Below are 20,646 nucleotides of genomic sequence, written 5' to 3' on the forward strand. Positions count from 1 at the left end.
TTTTTTAAGCTTTTTTTTTTTTTCTCTCTATTTTTGTTTCTTAAATAAACTGTTTGTGTTTTCAACAATTGTCACTTTCCTAAAGGAAGAGTAAATCTTCAGCTGCTCAGGAATTCAGTCACTCACAAGTCACTGAAAAGAATTGTCAAGGGATTTTTAGATAAAACAAACTCCGGTGGGTTTCTACTCAGGGATGTTATGGATGCAAGTTATTCACACAGTCCAATGGGAAAGCTACTCTTTCTGGCCAGGAAAGAAGTTATGATGCCAGCATTCAGCCTTTGGCACTGTCAAAAGAAATTTTGACTACTGCTGTTTCCACTGAAGAATTTCTTTGCTGTTACTAATTTTTCTGTTTCTTTTATTCTTGTTTTCCGGCTGACTTCTTTGTTTCAAAAGTCTATCTCTAATTCCTGATTACTATATAATCTGACCAACACAATCATTTTAAGCAAATGTTCTGCAGGCAGTTTTTGTAGTTGATACACACTCTTGTAATTCACACTTTCATTTTTGTCTTCCCAGGTATTGCTATCCAGCCATTCACAAAGTGTGGGCTGTGCAGGCATCCCCACACAGGCCAAAAGTACCACATTTCCTTTTAATTCTTAGAAGTTGTCTCTGAGTAACAGGAGGTGCTAGTAGACAGGAAGCTGATCATGAGACCAATTCAAGAAAAAAAAAAAAAAAGTAGGAACTTTAGCAATTTCAGTAGAGGGTCACTAAGCTGGCCAGAGGCTGGAGAACTTGTCCTCTGAGGAGAGTCTGAGGGAGCAGGGCTTGTTCAGCCTAGAAAAGTGATGGTTTTGGGGAACCCAACAGCAGACCCCCAGCACCCATGAGAAGTGAAGGACCATTGAGAAGACAGAGCCAGTCTCTTTCCAAGGTTCATGGCAGGAGGATGAGACACAACAGATGTAAGCTGAAACAAGAGAGGATCCAAGTAAAAGCTTTTTCCCCAGGAGGATAGTCGATGCTGGAAAAGACTGCCTGAGACTGTGCAGTCTCACTTTGGGGATTTTCAAGACAGACTGAATCAAGTCCCGACCAAACGGGTCTGACTTTGTTGCTGACTCTATTTTGAGCAGTGTGATGGATAAGAGACCTCCTGAGATACCCTACCATATGAATTTTCCGGTTATCCTATAAAGAAGATATTTTGATGAGCACAGTTCATGTGTGTACACATTCAGTAGTGCTGTCATTTCTCTTTATAACTACTGGGAAAAATAGGATTTGCCGTCAAAAACAGTAAATCCCACCAATATTCATTTCACTTGGCACACATCTATTTTGAAATTCAAAACATTCATTTTATCATACTTTTGTTTGGCTCGTGTCAACACCTACACTGTAGAGAGTCATGTTTTCATGGCATGTCCAGAAATTTAAATCTGCAAAATTTCTGTTTCCACAAGAAGGAACTGGTTATTTCTGCATGTAAATATCATTATTATTACCATGGAGTCACCCACTGAGATGACCCTGTGCAGGTGTGTTCTGCAGGAGGTCATTGTGTGCAGGTTGCTTCCTGCATTGAGGAAACCCTGGGGAGCAGATAGAGCCACCAGGAGCCATCAGCCCTCACAAGAGCAGCTGAAGAAGCTTGGGCAGGGCCAGGAGCAGTGTCAGTCACCCACACACTCCAAAGGCAGACCCTGGGGAGCACAGCAACCAGGAGCATGGCAACCAGGGTGGGCAAATAAGGTGTGGCACATCAGCCAGGGAGTGGTGTGGCAGTTTGTGCAGCAGCTTATGCAGGAGGGCAGAAGGCAGGCAACTTTCTCCTATTCTGGGAGCAATAAGAAGCATCCTTCTACTGAAAAAAAAAAAAAAAAAAAAAAAAAAAGTCCACCTGCCACAACTGCTGGACTGAGACTGAAACCCAGACAGAGGAGCCACAACCTCCCAAATGCCTACACACAAACAGACCTCCCAAGGACCAAAAGAGCTGCCCAGCCCCTCAGTTGCAGGGAACTCCAGAATCTGGAAATCTGAAGGCAGAAGTAGATGTTGTGGGTGCAAGTGTGCCCAGATGGACAAACTTTTCAACCATGTTGCCATGTTGTGAGAGGAGTTCACAAGGCAGTGTAGCATCGAGGAATCCATGTGGGAGGTGTATGGTATTGTGTGCTGACATGGACTGAGTGACATTCCTGCCTTAAGTCCTTGCAAGGGAAAGGTAAGCTAACTTCCAACACTGAACTGATGGACTTGACTGACTCACAAGACAAGGGAGTCTGGACCATTGTCTCTGCTCAGAGCAAAAGGAGGGGTCTCCACCTTGCTCCTGAAGTGCCCCCATGCAACGGATACAACACTCTGGGGCTGGAAAAAGGAGTGTATGAATAATGGTCAAGACCCAGGAAAGGAAAACCGTACAAAGTTGGACCAACCAAGCACCTGTATTAGAACTAGTGCCACCTAAAAAACACAAAGGGTGTTAGCAATTGGAGATTCCTTTCTGAGCGGCACTGAAACACCTATTTGCCATCAGGACAATTTCTCTAGTGAGATTTGCTGCTTGCCAGGGGACTGCACTTGTGATATTACAAAGAGGTTAGTAAGCCTGGTAAAGCCAGAGGACTGCCACCTGTTTCTACTCTTTCATATAGGGTCAAATGAGTCTGTAATGAGGAGACTCTGAAATATCAGAAGGGTTTTTATATCCCTCAGAAAGATGTTGAAGCGATCAGAAGCACAAGTAGTATGCTTCTCTGTCCTCCCAGTTGGAGACTGGGACTCAAGAAGAAGGAGATGAATAGATGAGGTGAATGATTGGCTGTGTGCCTGGTGCCAGGCTCAGGGTTTTGGGTTCTATGATCTCAGACATGAGATCATAGAGAAAACAGGCATGCTGACACCAGATAGGGTGCATCTGACCAGGCTGGGACAAGAGCGTTCTGGGCAGCGAGCTGGCTGGACTTATTAGCAGAGCTTTAAAGTAGATTCAGAGGGAAAAGAGAATGTAGTTCTGAGTGACAGAAGAGAACCAGGGAACACTTTAGGAAGCCACAGGGAAATACCTGAGTGTTGTCCCAGAGGAGTTAAGGAGGACTCCTCTAAAAAGTTGATGCAGCTGGTAGCCCAGCTGAATTTCCTCTACACCAATGCATGCAGCATGGGAAACAAGCAGGAGGAATTGGAAACCACGATGCTGTTACTATGACCTAATTGCTATCATGGAAATATGGTGGGATCAATTACACAACTGGAACACTGCACTCAAGGGCTACAAGCTCTTTAGAAGAGATAGGCAAGGAAGGAGGGGCAGTGGTTTTGCCCTCTACGTTAAGAAATGGATAGATTGTGAAGAGCTGCCTTTGAGAAACAGTCATGAACAAGTTGGGAGCTTGTGTATAAAAACTAGGAACCAGAACGATAAAGAACACCTTGTAGTTGGGGTCCACTACAGTCTGCCTGATAAAGAGGAGAATGTTGACAAGACTTTCTTGCTTCAACTACAAGAATCATCGTGCTCAAAGGCTCTTCCTGATGGGGGATTTCAACCACACGGATGTCTGGAGCAATGGAGACTCCTGGAGTGCATTGAGGATAACTTCCTGGTCCAGGTATCAGACAAACTATCCAGTGGAGAAGTGTTACTGGATGTGGTACTCACCAATGCAGATGATCTCATTGAAGAAACTAAGATGGGAGACAGTCTGGGCTGCATTGACCACACCCTGGTTGAGTTTGTGATCTCAAGGAATATGGGCCTGGCAAAGAGCAAAGTCAGGACCCTCAACTTCTGAAGAGTGAAATTCCAGCTTTTTAAATAACGGATGAGAACCCCTGGGGCACTGTGATTGCAGACAGAGGAACTTATCAGAGCTGGCGACTCTTTAAGGACACTCTTCTCAGAGCACAAGAGCTCTCCATCCCCTTGTGTAAGAAATCAAACAGAAAAGACAGGAAATTGGCATGACTGAGCAAGGACCTGCTGGTCAAACTGAGGTGTAAGAAAGAAATGCTCAGGCAGTGGAAGCAGGAATATGTGGCCTGAGAATAGTACAGATGCCATCCAGTTCTGTAGGGATCGGATCAGGAAAGTCAAGGAACTGAGCCTGGCAAGTGTTGCAAAGGAAAACAAGAATTCTATAAAATAAGGATTCTATAGGTACACTGACCAGAAAAGAAAGGCCAAGGAAAGTGTACCCCTTATGATAAATGAGAAGGGAGAACTGGTAAGAACAGACATGGATAAGGCTGAGGTACTTGGCAAGTTCTTTGCCTCCATCTTCAGTAATAGTCAGGCTTACCACGTCTTTTGAGTCCCTGAACCTCTAGGCAGGGGCTGGGGGAGCAAAGTCCTTCCCACTGTAAACAAAGAGCAGGTTTGAGACCACCTCATGAAACTGAACAGGTAAAAGTCTATGGGGCCTAATAACACGCATCCCGTGATCCATCCTTCCTTCCTTCCTTCCTTCCTTCCTTCCTTCCTTCCTTCCTTCCTTCCTTCCTTCCTTCCTTCCTTCCTTCCTTCCTTCCTTCCTTCCTTCCTTCCTTCCTTCCTTCCTTCCTTCCTTCCTCCCTCCCTTCCTCCCTCCCTCCCTTCCTTCCTTCCCCCCTTCCTCCATTCCTCCCTTCCTCCCTTCCTTCCTACAGGATTTGAGACCAGATTGCGCAGCAAATACTTATAAAAATTCTGTAAGAATTTGAAAACTGTATAAGCAGAACAAGCACTTGATATTTGTGGTTATGTCCATATTGTTATAAAGTTAGTGATACTAAGTGGCAATGAATTAGCACTAAAAATAACTAAGATTTGGAAAGTTTATTTTCTACATGAAAAAGAAAAAAAAAAGATAAGTATTCAGATTCTATTTGTGAAGCAAAGTGCTTTGTCTGATAAATAAATCTTATTTCAAGGCATGTATCGATATGTGATCAACCTCTTAAGACAGCTCTAGGACTGAACTACTTTCTAAGATGCCATCAAGCATTATCAAAGTCAATGAAAACCAGAAATAACAGTTGTCCATCATAGATATATCAATCAGTATTAAAGTCAAAAACAATCAACATACACAGCAATTCTTTCAATTAAAAAAAAATATATATATATATTTTTTTTTTGTCAAGAAAGTGTAAATTTAAATTAAAATCATGTAAGAACAAAATTATCAGCCTTTGTGATTTTTTCCCTGGTGTTTAACTGACTATTTAATTTTATTATCTGTCTCTAATTATCTTCTATTTTCATAAATGTATAATATCTTTCTGTTGTGTTCTTCTTCTTTATTGGGAAAATTCTGAAAACTTAAAGGCAACTGACAAGAGACAACACGGATATTTATGGTCTTGTTGAAATGTAAACAGTGTTACTTCCTGCTCAAGTAAGCAACAAAAATAAACCCTAATTAAAACCCTAATTAAATCTCATTAAAAGTTAGAAAATATTCATATTAAAAAAAAGGATATTATGTAAAATAATGTGAAGCGAGAGTGAATTTTACAACTTCATAGAAACAATGAAGTATTTACCTATTTATTTATTTATTTATTTATTTATTTTAACAAATCATACCATCTGTGACTCTAGAATTCTTTCAACAGGTGATTTGAGTAACTGGTAAAACTGCTTTTCTTTCTGTTTCCAATCTAGGAATCTGGGCATAAACAGATGTATTCCTGGAATTTTGTTAAAGTTACCATTTTTAGGCTGTTTATGGTAACAAAAGTGACAGTATTTTAATTACTGTATTTGCAAGATCACAATACTAACATTTATGTAATGAAAAATGCTATTTTTTTCTAACAGAGAATAGTGTTTCTTCACACTTTAACTTTTGTTTTGTTTTGTTTTGTTTTATTTTTTAATCCTTTGTTGCTTATAAGCATTTTCTACGTTTTGGGGGAATATTTGAGGAATTCTGCTCATATGTAGGAAACGGGATATCCCAGGTATACATTCATCAGAATGGTATTACCCCAACCCCCCCCCCCCCCCAAAAAAAAAAAAAGGATGATTGACATAAGAGTTATTTTATATCAGCTTATTTATGAAGTCATAGAACTAATTAAAAAAGTAAATATTGAAAAATTAACTAGAGATATGTTTCTGTTTTACGTAGTTTTTGCAATGTATTGGTATCAATGACCATAGAATCATAGAATCATTAAGATTGGAAAAGACCTTCAAGGTCATCTGGTCCAACCATCATGTCGTGATATTTTCATGATCCCTATGATGATGGCCAGAAACCTCTTAAGAACCTAAGGAAGGTACTCTGAAGGTGGGTTTAAGAAAATAAATTCAAGGTGAAATTTCAGAAAAAATATTAGAATTTTTATTTGAGATGTTATGGTATCCAGAATTCCTTGCATTTTTTTCCTCCCAATGGCATACGCAACCGTGCTGCAATACACAGACTGAGAAATATTAGCTTTTTTAAATTGAACCTTTATGAAGAAAAGAATTATATAGTACATCTAAAAGGGAAGGAAGAAGTCTTGCTTTCTAGCATGTAGATTGCCACTCAGCTAAAGCAAAGCAGATTTTAAATCTTAGGGGTTGCATTGCAGATAATTCCTTTCTTAGGAGTTTCTGTTTTAAAATGCATATCCACTGATTTGAAAAATAAAAAAACAGGCTTCAAAATGTAACTCTAAATACCTGTACACGACTGATAGTGGTGGTGTTTCCTAGAATTTGATTCAGTGAACAATTTATTAGCTTTTAGCAATTACACAGAAGCAATATAAATCACTACTAGTAAGATACAAAGATGACACAAAGTTTTAGGGGCTAAAGAACCTATAATATACCTTGAAATAGGTGTCAAATCAAGGCTGGGACACAAAAACACATTATTGCAAGACATAATGCATTCCTACATTGTCAGGTTCTCTGTGGAAGTTGTCGTGCTTTTCTGTGTATCAATCTGTGTGTAATGTGTAATTAAAAAGTAATTTGAAATAGTATATTCTTCAGTATTCTGAAGTAAGACAATTTGCATTTGTAACTAGATGTAAATATAGTTAAGTTGGAAAGTTATCACTCAGCAGAAGAACACAGTAACTTCTACTACATGACTAATTTCTGTTTTACATTTTTTAGGAACTAGGGAGTAAGAATAAAGGCAATGCTTCAAAGAGAATAATGTAGCTTGAAAAAACAGGAGATTTTCCTGTATACAGTGGATAAATTACAGAACATGAAACTAGAGTTATTTCACAGATTACTGTGAATGAAGAGAATTCAAAATATACAAACTGTAATAGAGGTATCATATTATTTACATTGGTCTGTTAGCTTTATCCTGTTATTTGGTAAACAGTGGAGAGCAGAGGTTTGAGAACTGTAACAAACTGAAGAAACCGAGGTCTTAACTTTAAGTAAGAGGCAATATGAGCTCCATCTACGTAGTTCATTTAAGAAAATGTTACATAGAACATAGTTTCCCACCTACGTATCTATGAGGACAACAGGAATTCAACAGTGTGCAGATAGTGCCTGGCAGAAAAAAAAAAATATGCTGATAGTGCTAGTGATTTTTTGTCAATGTCAAATTCTGACTTTGTGTAGGATATACATTTTTAACATTTAAATTAGTTCATGACTAAAAGAAATTATCCCAAATGAGTTAATTTTACATAAAAACTGGGAGGTTTGGGGATTATTTATTTTCTTTGCAAAATCTCCTTGAGTTTAATAGAAATTAGGAATTATAAATTCATTAACTTTTAAGAAATTTATGTGTTTGTTTTCCAGGTCAAGCTAGATCATTACAATGATGCTTTCTGGCCTTTTAATTTACAAATATATAAGGAATAAATATTAATATGTGTGATATTAAAATCATGCTTCATAAGCTTTAATGCTTTTACAAAACATAAAACATTTATAAGTCTAGCTGCAAAAGCAGCTGTCATTTCCTGAAGCATGAGCAAACCCTAGATTTGTGCTCCTTAGAGCATGAGCAATTCTTAGTACTGGATTTGTGTTTCCTGTCCCAGATGAATGAGGAACAGGATTGTTTTACATGTCTGTCTTTCACACTTTCCAATATTTAGCTGCTCTAACATTGCATCAGAATGACAGGAAAATGCACAAAACAGTACATAATACAGATTTGCTATATGAAATTCACTATAGATTGATTCTGGAGAGATCTATGCGGACAAATGCATTGGACTGAGAGGTAATTTCCTACTGCCCTAACCTCTAAATTTAAGTATCCTGATGACACCAAATTTTAACAACGATACTACTAAATATTGGTTGGCAGTGTATTCACAATACCTGAAGGAAAAATTCCAGTCCCCTGCCATTTGTCCTGACAAATCTCTTGGTATGTTTCACAGAAATTCTGTAGATATTTGCTTGTTTCAGTTAATGTTATAGAAAACTGTTGATATCTTGAAGCTAAGCTTAAAATAAAGATGCAGCAACCAAAGCAATGATTGTATCTTTTTTCTTTTTCCTAATCTGAAACAGTTGTGATGAAAATAGAGAAAAGTGGCGCAACATAGCTCGTCTTTTTGTTTAAAATTATGAACATAATAAATTATATTTTTATACATTTTATACACACATTTTTATACACTTTTATACACACATTACTGTGTGAGTCGTATTGTTGTTTTTGTTACTCTGTGTCTATTTTGTCTGGGGTTTCTTCTCAGAAACTAGTTTTAATTTCTAACTAACATCTCCATGTACATTGATTAACAACCTCAGTCTTATTTTATTAGTCCTAATTGATGTATTTTTCCCATTACTTCTCAAATACGTTATCTATTTATCATAAAAGTATTAACAATACTTTTAGAACCAATCACCTGCTGAGCATTTTTAAATAGTATCTTTTTTTCTCTTTTTTTTTTTTTTTTTCAATTTTCAAGTATATTAATCTGCGGCATCCATTCGAAAAGTAACATATATATATATTCTTTAATTTTCAAATATTTTAATTCAATACTATAGTAACTGGGTATATACTATTATTGTAGAAGATTAACCTACTTTGGGGAAGGAAACAATTTTATTTTTCATTTTCGTTATTAATCTGACATTGAAACACTCTATCTTGTATGGTTGTAAAATTACAGGTACTGTTGAAAACATATTCTGCTGTCTTCACTTGTGCTATCCCTGTGATTTACTACAATTCTTCTCCAACATTGTTTTAATTATCTATCTATCTGAATCATCATTTATTAGGAGTTCTCTTAGAAGGTAAGCGCAGTCTGAAAAGTCACTGCTTGTGGAAATAAATCAGTAATGACAGCAAGATATAGAACCCTCATTATCATCAGATTGATTTCAAATGAACGTTTGTCTTGTCAGTGTTCTTTTAATTGGAATTAGTATCATTACAATCTTAATCAATTACTGTATTTTGATTTCAAATTCTGTTCTCTCCATCTGCTCAATTTCTGTAAAATGGTGTTTTATTTTCTTTTTCTAATCTGAGAAGCTAAATTGGAATAGATGCTTAGTTTCTAGAATATAAGCCATCAGAAACATAGGGCCAAATTTTCAAGATTTGTTATATCAAGCATCAAAATCAGTCCTATTATACTGCAGTGACATTTTGTCATGGCTAGATAATTAGTAGTAATAGTTGAAAATAATTTGTAGACACATATAATTTCAAGACTTCCGCAGTATGCAATTTACTATTTTTATTAAGTTATTCTCCACTCTTGGTGGTCACTACATGCTCTACAAAGGATTTGGGAAATTAAAAAAAAAGATAAGAAATAGAGCAGGAGGTGTCCTGTAGAATATCAGTTGTTGCTGTTACCATTTGAAGAACTATGCATGCAATAGATCTTCACAAAGTTAATTCTTTAGAGTTCCCAGTCACACTGCATTGAGCTGTTAATTTTAAGGAAGTGTCCCATACAGTGAGAAACCTACACTGTTGAGAACTACACATTTAGATTTACAGGTTTATTGATGAAAGTTTGTTCAAAATTATCTTTTTTTGCACTATCATTTGTCAACATGCAATATGAGGAACACATTACCCAATAATATTTGATTTTACTATGTTTCCAGACACTAACACCCTTTTTGTTTGTTTGTTTTTTCCTCATAATAGCACTGCAGTACTGGGGTGATGCATAAATCCTACCTAGGTCCATTTTCTGGTTCCAAGAGCAATTTAAAATATTGTCCTCAAATCAGATATTAGATGAGAACTGATACTATAGTAATGTAGAGCCATTTCTTTAAAGTCTGGCTTCATGTGTTGCAGACCCCCAAAATGTGTCCCCATCCCACACCACTCCCATGAATTGCTTGAACGATCTGCTAATATGCTAAATATGTTGAAATTAAGTTTAAAGTGAAGAAAATATATGAAGATCTATGAAAATGTACTCTATCAAAGAATAAAACATCAAGAATTTAATAAACTTGAACTTAAATATTTTAAAAATACCAGCCTTCCCTATTCCCCACCAAGCATGTTCTAATTCTGCTCTGTATGATGCCTATAGTTACTAATACTAGATGAGAAACCGAGGTTATTGACCAAACATATTTATAAATAGGCAATTAGATATTGTTTTACACTCTTCCTAAATTATTAGTTATTTCACTTTACCTTTTAGTATTTTAATCTCTTAGCTTCATGAACTATGCTTCACCTTATGATTTTGAAAATCCTGACCATAATGGCAGTCATATTTTTATCTAGTGTTCAGTCTTTATGTGAAATTACTAGCATGTACATAGTATTGCATATTAGTATTTTGCTGTGCAAAAACTATGATTTAGGTAGAATGAAAAGTGTCACGAAACTAAGAATAAAATATGTCTGAAAATATAAATTCTATATTCCAAACAAATCACTTTCCCTTTAAAATACAAAAAATGTGGAAAAATATTACATTACAAAATATGAATATATGTGGTATTTTACACGTATATATATATATCAACAGCATTGATATTTTTCATCTGATAGGCTTGTATTTAACAATATTCAGTCAGAAATGTCAGTCAACAAGTAAATTTTCTTTTGCAAATGTAAAGATATAATAATATTTGTCCATTATGTTCTCCAAGTTGCAAATAATTTTAAACACAGCTACAAAGAGCAGTACTATTTTAATTTCATTAGTAATAATATTATTGTGTTCAAGATTAATAAGTGAGGATTATTTGCAAAAAAGATAACTTTTACTCACTGAATTTAGTATCGCTGATTTCTTTAAAAAAAAAATCCCCTCGAGGAGATTTTTTAGCAACAATTTTTATAAAATTTAATATATATTGTTCCTTCCATGGATTAAAAATTAATATACATAATTGTACACATAAATGTATGTGTCATATATAATTATATTTTATTTAATTCAATATAATAAATGTATCTATATATGGAAAGATAGATACATATTAGGTATAAATATATGCATAAATACAGTCTTAATTTTATGAAGTTAAGGAGCTAAAGTTTCATCCAAATGAATGCATTGTTACTATGGAGATAATTCTGCATATAAATATTTGTTTTAAAAGCCACAATTTTCAATTAACAATTTTATAGCTTACCTATTCCATAACAGCATTGTGGCTTGTTATGCAGGATTTTCCAGAATGGCTATTTATTCCAAGAATACTGTAATTATCCACTGCAACAAAAGCAATCAGATGTCTTTGTTTCTGAACATAGAAAGTATACAGTATGACTGGTAGTTCATAGAAGAGACACATAAGGATCAGGATGAGCTGCTTAACACAAAATGTGTTTTCTTTCTTTTCTGAAATATTTTACCGTGTTTTACATTCAGGGAAGACATATGTAAATGGAGGAACTAAATTATGAATTATTTTAGAATTCTCAGATTGCAAAACAAGAATCTATTTCTTTTTCTTCCTCTTCACAATCTGCCTTTTTTTCTATTTTGGGTTTACTTCATATATTATTCATATATGTTCATATATATTCATATATTAGCAAATATATGTTAGCAAATATATCCTCAAAATTAATTAAACTGGCAAAAGTCGTGCATCACATTGTAATCATTTTATGTCAGTTTGAATTTTCTTTTGTGAGGGTAAAGGTATTTTCAGATAGAACTTGAAATGAAAATTTGGAAATTTGGAAAATTTGTGGAACAATGAAGGCTAAACAAGTCTCGTTGGAGTTTTGCAATGTGTGCATTTTTATTATTTAATTAAAATTATTCAAGTATTTAAAATTTTAAGTTTTGCAAAAAAAAAAGGACAAATCAACTAATATGGCTACACAGAAGAAATACTGATGTGGGTGTTTTGTATATTTATTAGGTTGAATGTTGCAAAAGTGAAGCTGTCCTCATGCAGAAAGTATATATTATTAAAAAATATATTTTGTCATGACAGTTATACAAAACACAGGAAGTGGATAAAATTATTCATAACAGAGCAAGGTTTTTTGTTTGTTCAGTTTTTTGTTTGTTTTTGTGCAGACATCAAATATGAGTTTTATCATGTGTTGTGGTGCAGCTGGGATAAACTTGATTTATTATTTGTGTTTGCTTCTCAGTCACATGGAAATTCTGTATCCAAGAACTGGCCAGAATTTGAGAGAGTTGGTTAAGGAATACTAGAATATTAACTGTACCAAATAAGCCATAAAAGCTTCTCAAGAGAAAATAAATCACATTACGAGAAATATGGGATGAAACATTTATATTTACTACTTAGTTTGTTTCATTCCTCCCTTAAAAATACAGAGAACCTTAAAAAACAACCAAAGCTATTCCCAGTTGAACCATACACTTAATCACACACTCAGACATTCCAATAAGAAGTGAAGTGCTTTTTGTGTTTCCTAAAGTGTTAGAAAGCTCTCTCAGTGAAGGGGAAAAGTTCTAACAGCTTTAATCCATTTCCCCTAAGAAGCAAAATTCTTCCATGGCTTGCATCTGTGCTTTTGGTTTTGTCTGCACACAAAGCCAGAAAAATAATTTTTCGTTTCATATACTTTTAACATCCCCCTTTTTACTTCATTCTTTTTTGTTTGTTTGTTTTTTTAACATGCACATTAAAAAGTTATCATTTTTATCTTCATTATTGACAGAATTAAATCCTAAACCAACTAACCAAATGAAAAACAAACAAAAACAAAAAACAAAAAGCCAACAACACACAAACCAAAACGAAAATAAAAACACACACACACACAAAACAAACAAAGAAACAAAAAGCAACTCAGACTTGGTTGGTCATTATATACAATTATTCTGATTGTGGATAATTTATAATTATAGGTTTACCATTTTTCCTCTTGTTAATATCTTTATTGTTAAAATTTTAGGCTTAGAATGATAGGACAGTAACTCTCAAAATAGATATTTCTAGCTTTAGGCATTGATTATTATTTATTTATTTATTTATTTCAATTTTCCAATGTGTTCTAATTACTATACATGATTTTTAAAGAATAACTGTCAATGGTATGAAATTGAAAAATTTGCATTATCTGAAATATATTTCATATTTTATTTTCTGCATGGTTATTTCTCTGTTCTTAATATTAATGCCTTACTCACTGACTAACCTTGTAATTCAAGTAATTTTGGTAATTCAAGTAATTTTGGTAATTAAAGTAATATTTGTGATTAAAGTTATATCTTTTTTCTTCATAGTTCACCTTTATATATTATGCTTCCACAAAATCATAAAGAAATAATATAAAAAAAATTAATAACTAAGAATATATTTGGTTGCACAATATAGCCTTATGTGGCTCTCTTGTAGCTATCCTGCTGGATAATTTGTCCTTCACAAAACCTTTCAATAATTTGCAACTTAATATCATCCTGATATTGTACAAAACATTCTGCAGAGTAAAAAAGGAGCATTTCTCACTAGTTAATACATTTTTCTTTAATGTCAATGAACAAAAGTGATTTTAACAGATTTTCTGTTTTATTTTATAGGACAGAAGTATTAAAACTGAACACAGAAATTACAACTTATAGTAATGATTGCTGCTCTTTTATCTTCATTTCAAACTGAACAGTAAGGTTTAAAACACAGATCTGCTTCTTCTAAGCTCTCCTTTTTTTTTTTTTTTTCTTTTTGTCCCCATTTCTGTCATTATTTAGAAATTAATTTTATTTAAATGTTTGTTCTTCCCCCTGGTTCACAAACAGAAGTCATTATTCTGTTTCAGAAGAAGTCATTTTTCCTTCTCATTCTTTTCCACAGTTTTCTTTTCTGCCTTCTGTCTTAAACTACTTAAAAGTGGTCAAGCCATGGACCTCATGGGGGAATTCTATGAACAAGGAGGGTCTGTTGGGGAATGTGAAGCTCAAGGACAGCCAGTATAATTTATTAAACTTAATTTTCACCATCTTATTTGCTGGTTTATTCATTTCCTGTATACATGTTATTTTAGCCAGTATCCCTGGCTGAAGCAAGAGACATCTAAGAAGGAAATATGTTGAGTATTTAGAATAACTGCTGATTTGTAAATCCTACATCTGTATTTACATTTTTTATTATTATTTATTTACAAATGAAATACTAACATTGAAGACAATTAAAAATATATATAAATGGGAATTGTCATACTTTTTCTTCTACCAAAGCCTTAGCCGTTCAGATAATCAGCCTTCTATTGCGAAGTCTTAGGAATTTTCAAAGAAAAAAAAAAAACTATTTCTAAATGTATTTAATCTAATTTAAACATAGATTCTTTAGATTATAATATTTTTTTATATTTTTATTTTATAATTTATTTTATTATATTATTATTTTTATTATATTATATATTATTATATTATATATTATTATATTATGTTATATATTATTATATTATATTATATTATATTATATTATATTATATTAATATATTATATTATGTTTTATAATTTAATATAATATTTTTATAATAATAAAGATTATAATATTTTCTTGAGAGTCTGAAATACTTTTTTTTTTGTATAGATGAAAACTCAGATCTTATGTAAAAGATGATAATATCCAAATATAATTCACCCAAAAATGAATGTTCTTAATCTACTCTGTGTTTCCTCTATAATTTTCACTTTTTTGTATAAGGTATATGAATCTAAAAACTGGATATTAAATATATATATATATAAATATATACATATATATTTTGTGCAGGACTTAATTTGTGTCCATGAAATGAAATCAGTATAATTCTGCAAGTACTTATATTAAGATACAGTATTGCAAATTTTCAGGTCAGGTGACAGAATTTCACTCCTTTAAGTTAAATTGACGATAAATGATTAATTCATTTCATAAAAATTAACATAAAAATTACTTACATCTTAATGCTTATTGAAGGTTTGCACTGAAATATCTGCTCTCTGTAGATTTTATAAAGACACTTCTAGTGTACTTAGAATCATAGAATCATAGAATATCCTGAGTTGGAAGGGACCCATAAGGATCATCAAGTCCTACTCCTGGCACCACACAGGTCTATGCAAAAGTTTAGACCATGTAACTAAGTGCACAGTCCAATCGCTTCTTAAATTCAGACAGGCTTGGTGTAGTGACTACTTCACTGGGGAGCCTGTTCCAGTGTGCAACCACCTTCTCGGTGAAGAACTTCTTCCTGATGTCCAGCCTAAACTTCCCCTGCCTCAGCTTAACACCGTTCCTGCGGGCCCTATCACTGGTGATAACGGAGAATAGGTCACCTGCCTCTCCACTCCCCCTCGCGAGGAAGTTGTAGGCTGCGATGAGGTCCCCCCTCAGCCTCCTCTTCTCCAGGCTGAACAGGCCCAGTGACCTCAGCCGCTCCTCATATGTCTTCCCCTCTAGGCCCTTCACCATCTTTGTCTCCCTCCTCTGGACGCTCTCCAACAGTTTCACATCCTTTTTGTACTGTGGTGCCCAGAACTGCACACAGTACTCGAGGTGAGGCTGCACCAGCACAGAGTAGAGCGGGACAATCACTTCCCTCGACCGACTAGCAATGCCGTGCTTGATGCATCCCAGGATACGGTTGGCCCTCCTGGCTGCCAGGGCACACAGCTGGCTCATATTCAACTTGCTGTCAACCACAACCCCCAGATCCCTCTCTGCAGGGCTGCTGTCCAGCGTCTCGTCACCCAGTCTGTACCTATAGCCAGGGTTGCCCCATCCCAGGTGCAGGACCTGGCACTTGCTTTTGTTAAACTTCATGTGGTTGGTGATCGCCCAGCTCTCCAATCTGTCCAGATCTCTCTGCAAGGCCTTTCCACCCGCATCCAAGTCCAGAACTCCTCCAAGTTTGGTGTCATCAGCAAATTTGCTCAAAACACCTTCTAGTCCTACATCCAAATCATTTATAAAAACATTGAAGAGGACTGGCCCTAAAATGGAGCCTTGAGGGACCATCCGCCAGCCAGATGTGGCCCCATTTACCACAACCCTTTGAGCCCTGCCCGTCAGCCAATTGCTCATCCATCGTATGATGTTTTTGTTTAGCTGTATGCTGGACATTTTGTCCAGTAGGATCCTATAGGAAACCATGCCAAAAGCTTTGCTGAAGTCCAAAAAGATCACATCAGCTGGTTTCCCTTTATCGACTAGATGGGTGATCTTATCATAAAAAGAAATCAGATTTGTTAGGCAGGACCTACCCCTCATGAACCCATGTTGGCTGGGACCAGTGACTGCATTGTCCCCCAGGTGCGCTTCAGTAACTTCAAGGATCATCCTCTCCATAATTTTACCAGGCACTGACGTGAGACTGACAGGCCTGTAATTGCTAGGGTCTTCTTTCTTACCCTTCTGGAAAATTGGCACAACATTTGCCAGCTTCCAGTCCAATGGGACCTCTCCAGATTCCCAAGATCATTGAAAAATAATTGAGAGAGGTCCCGCAATGATGTCAGCCAGCTCTTTAAGCACCCTGGGATGAATTCCATACGGACCCATGGACTTGTATGGATCCATACTTGCTGGTGACAGCAAGCTAATTTCATTCCTACTTTACAAAATGTAATACTTTTGCTAAGAATGATATGGGTGTTGACATCTTGTTTCTTTTTTTAGAATGCAGACCACTTTGGAAGATTTTTCATTAACCTGAATCCTCATTCTACTTCGTCAGTACTATTTATTCTTGTGAAAATCATTCTTTATTAAAAAGGCTCAGTAACTTTCTTCCTTGTGACAAGAACTGTATAAATAAGTTAGAATTTAGTTTCAAGAGACTTAGAGAATACTCAGTTTAAGATGTTATTTTTACAAAAAAAAAAAAAGTGTTAAACCATCATATAATGCTATATTATGGTGACATGAGTTGTTTCCCCCCTCTTCCCCTTTATTTATTGGTTGACTGATTGATTGATTGATTCAATGCTAATCATTGTGGACCCTCATAAGTGTAATTTTGTACAACTCTCCTGTCACAATAGGGCTAACCTTTTTACCTTTTCTTTTGAAGTTGAACATATAAATAATGGAGTGTGACAGGCATATCAGTAATTCATGCTGAGTCATATTTGAAAGGTATTTGATGAAAGTACTATACTGGCTATTCATTTAGATTTACTATGAGAATTATGATGACTGGTGAGAGAACAGGATTTCATATGAAGATATGAAGGTGAGTTTTAGTACTGCACTCAGAAGTTACATTTTTAAATGTTTTCTAAAAATTTCTGAAATTCAACAGCTAAAATTCTGTGGCTGACAACAAATACTTTAATGGATTCTGTTCATGTTAGTTAATTTATTCTTTCTACATACCACCTTAAGAACTCTTTTTCTAAAGATACCACATCTAGATATGTTTAAGTAGATATTTATTTTGTCACCTTCACTGCCATGATGTTCTCTTTGAAACCTTCATGGTGTAATGACACCATGGCTTTTCCTAATTTACTGAAATGTTCCAAGCTTGAATGCATCTCTCAAGTTTCCAATACACTTACCACATACTTCAGATTTTTTTAGTTATTGTTATTTTACAGGATTTAAGGAATCAAGCTACTGCAGGGCCTTGAAAATGTTCAGACTTAAGTGAGATTGCATGTCCATGAGAGCCATCACAAGCATAGAGTTTCTTGTCAGTGAAGCACTCAAGCCTTCTCGGATTGTAAACTCAAGACATTTTGCAAAATTTCTGGCTAAATGAGGTTCTGTGATCAAGGCATCTCATTAATAAAGCAGTAGAAACAAACAAACAAACAGACAAAAAAATATTTACTACTAGCCTTAAATAATGTGTGAAATGCAACTTGGACTTCTTCAGCACCTTAACCAATTCCTATGAATGTCTCCAAATTTCTCAAAAACAGCATGCTAAAACAACACATGGAATTCTTCCAGTGAGAATAGTAGTAAGATGAAAGTGACCTAGAGGAAACCAGTTTCTAGGCATCTGTTGTATATCCATGCACTATATGTTGCAGTGATATAATTATTGCAATCGTACGAAAATGCATGCTCAAGGTCTTTATTTCTCCTGACATAATTTGGGTCTTCTCTTGCTTCACTTCTAAAGACTCACACGAAACATATCTTCAGTATAAATGGTGTTTCAGGAGACTCATGCAGTTTCTTTGAGTACTATACATTTTGCTATCTATTTTTCACAGTCAACACATAGTCTCCATATTTTAGTTAGCAAGAAGAAATGATTGAAAAGTAATCAACATGAAAATTTTTATAGGAAGCAAAAATATATTTATTGAATTTATTAATTTAGTCCCCCTTTTATAGAAAAATAGCTTGGAATAGTTCGCTAAATGGACTGAAAAATATCTTAATAAATGAACCCATATTCGAGAATTAGATGTAGTGTTCTTGATTGCTTTTAGAAATACTAACCTAAACAGCAGGTCTATTTTGGCTATGTTGCTGAGGTCTTACAATATTACCCTATATTTTATTACTGTAAGTCTCATGCTCATCTTATGGAGAAAAAAGAAAAAAAAAAGGTTTAATATATATGCACAAAATATTCAGAAGAATACTTCAGATTAGCTTGCATCAGACTGTTGACAAGATAGAGGTAGAAAACATAATATGCATAGACAGTGAAATAGATTTTAAGTGGTAGAAGACTGACTTTAAGTTATGTTAAATATTTTGAACCCCTCAGGTTCAAGGACATAATGTGAGATTGGATCTTGGCATGCTCTAGATGAACTTTTAGTTGTACTTGAAAGATGACAGCAATGTCTACTGGTCATGATGAGATTATATGACTAATGATGAACCACAAATACCACTTAAGTAGTGCAAATAATTAATGCTGGCAATAGCTGCCACAGTAAATACGTGTATGCCTTACACAGTGTAGAAAGGAAATGACTCATACCTATCTAAAGTCAAACACTTAACAAAGCTATGTAATTTGGGAGAACAGTTATCAAGACTCTCTACAGACACGGGAGAAACCGACGTGTCTCCAGCTGGTGATTCAGCTCACTTAAAGTATGAATGAAGGTGATTATTTGATTGCAGAAAGTGGGGATCCTGTAAGTAAGTAGTACTTTGTTGTATTACAGACAGGAGGGAAAGATGACTGATGAAAATCATTGAAAAAAATGTAATAATATTTGAAAAATACAAACAGTGCATAGGGTATGTTTTGATAAGCATTCTTTATTTTATTTATTTTATTTTTTATAGCAAAACTCTGTGACAAGCTGGTATTTCCCACAGTATCTCTTAAAGCTAAGAAGAAAAATATGACTGCTCTGAACCTAGGGCAGAACATAAGCCTATTGCTTCATGGAAGGTAGAGATTTCTGTAAGTCTTTGGTCAGTATCTCTTAACTTCAGGACCTACTGTAAGTTATGCAGTGTTCATGTTGATATTTGAGGTTGCATACATGTGTTTTTTTTTTTTGAAATAAGAAATGCTCAAAGATATCTCTAGGCTAAATGGAGAAAAATAAAAAAGCTCCCATTGTCATGCCACGGAAATACAAAAAATTGAAGTAAGGAGTTAAGTTAAAATTGTCATAGAAAACCTTTATATAAAATTATTTCTCTGTCAGATGCAATATGCTTGTTCTCGAATAAAAGAATTTCTTTACAGTTCTTTAATATAAGAAAAATCTGAGTTACGATTCTGCTGTGTCTATCCTGAATAAAAAAAACTGCAATTATTGTATTATGTGCTGTAAAAGAAAACCACTCATATTTCATTTCTGTCCAGAAACAGTTATAAAGATAGATAGTAGGGAGAATTATTTTATTTTATTGCTTGACATGCATTGAAAAAAAAAAAAAAAAAGTAATAACCCACCATTACTATTCAGGGTGACAGACACAGAAAAATGTAATCTTAGAAGAAAATGTCTATTACTTTAGAAAGACCTCATTAAGTAGCTTTCATTAGTTTGCATGAAATAATAACCAGACAATAACTCAGCTCATTGTACTATTTTTCTCACAGAAGGTGGCATGCCCAATACAGTGAGATATTTACATTAAAAATATGAACTGGGCAACAAGGCTTCCATCCAGCAGAGCCAAAGGACAAGATTTCTAAAGCCAGTGACACTCTCCCTTAACAGTTATATTTCTATAGAAATTGGAAATAGCATGTGTTATTTTTACACCCCTAATATTTTTAACCTAGTACTAAATAACATTTTGACAATGAAGATTTGACCCAAGAGAATGAGACAATGTTAAATAGAGAATGTATTTATTATTCCATATAAAAATATGCTCATTTTATTGATTCAAACTGATAACCAATA

The 20,646-nt window shown here is 34.7% G+C and overlaps 1 protein-coding gene across 6 annotated transcripts in view; it reads right to left on the bottom strand.

The window, feature by feature from the left end:
• Window positions 1–20,646, bottom strand: part of LOC310898176 (uncharacterized protein) — an 85,899-nt gene that overhangs the window by 18,521 nt on the left and 46,732 nt on the right. Inside the window, exon 3 of one of the 6 annotated variants that reach the window (XR_014583036.1) lies at window positions 11,515–11,595. The exons of the other annotated variants lie outside the window; for them this stretch is intronic. The gene's annotated coding sequence lies outside the window, so the exon portion shown is untranslated. Of the gene's footprint in view, window positions 1–11,514; window positions 11,596–20,646 lie in introns of those variants that run through there. 6 annotated transcript variants of the gene reach the window in all.

The sequence above is a fragment of the Anser anser genome (assembly GCF_964211835.1).
Source record: "Anser anser genome assembly, chromosome: 4".
Classification (NCBI taxonomy): Eukaryota; Metazoa; Chordata; class Aves; order Anseriformes; family Anatidae; genus Anser; species Anser anser.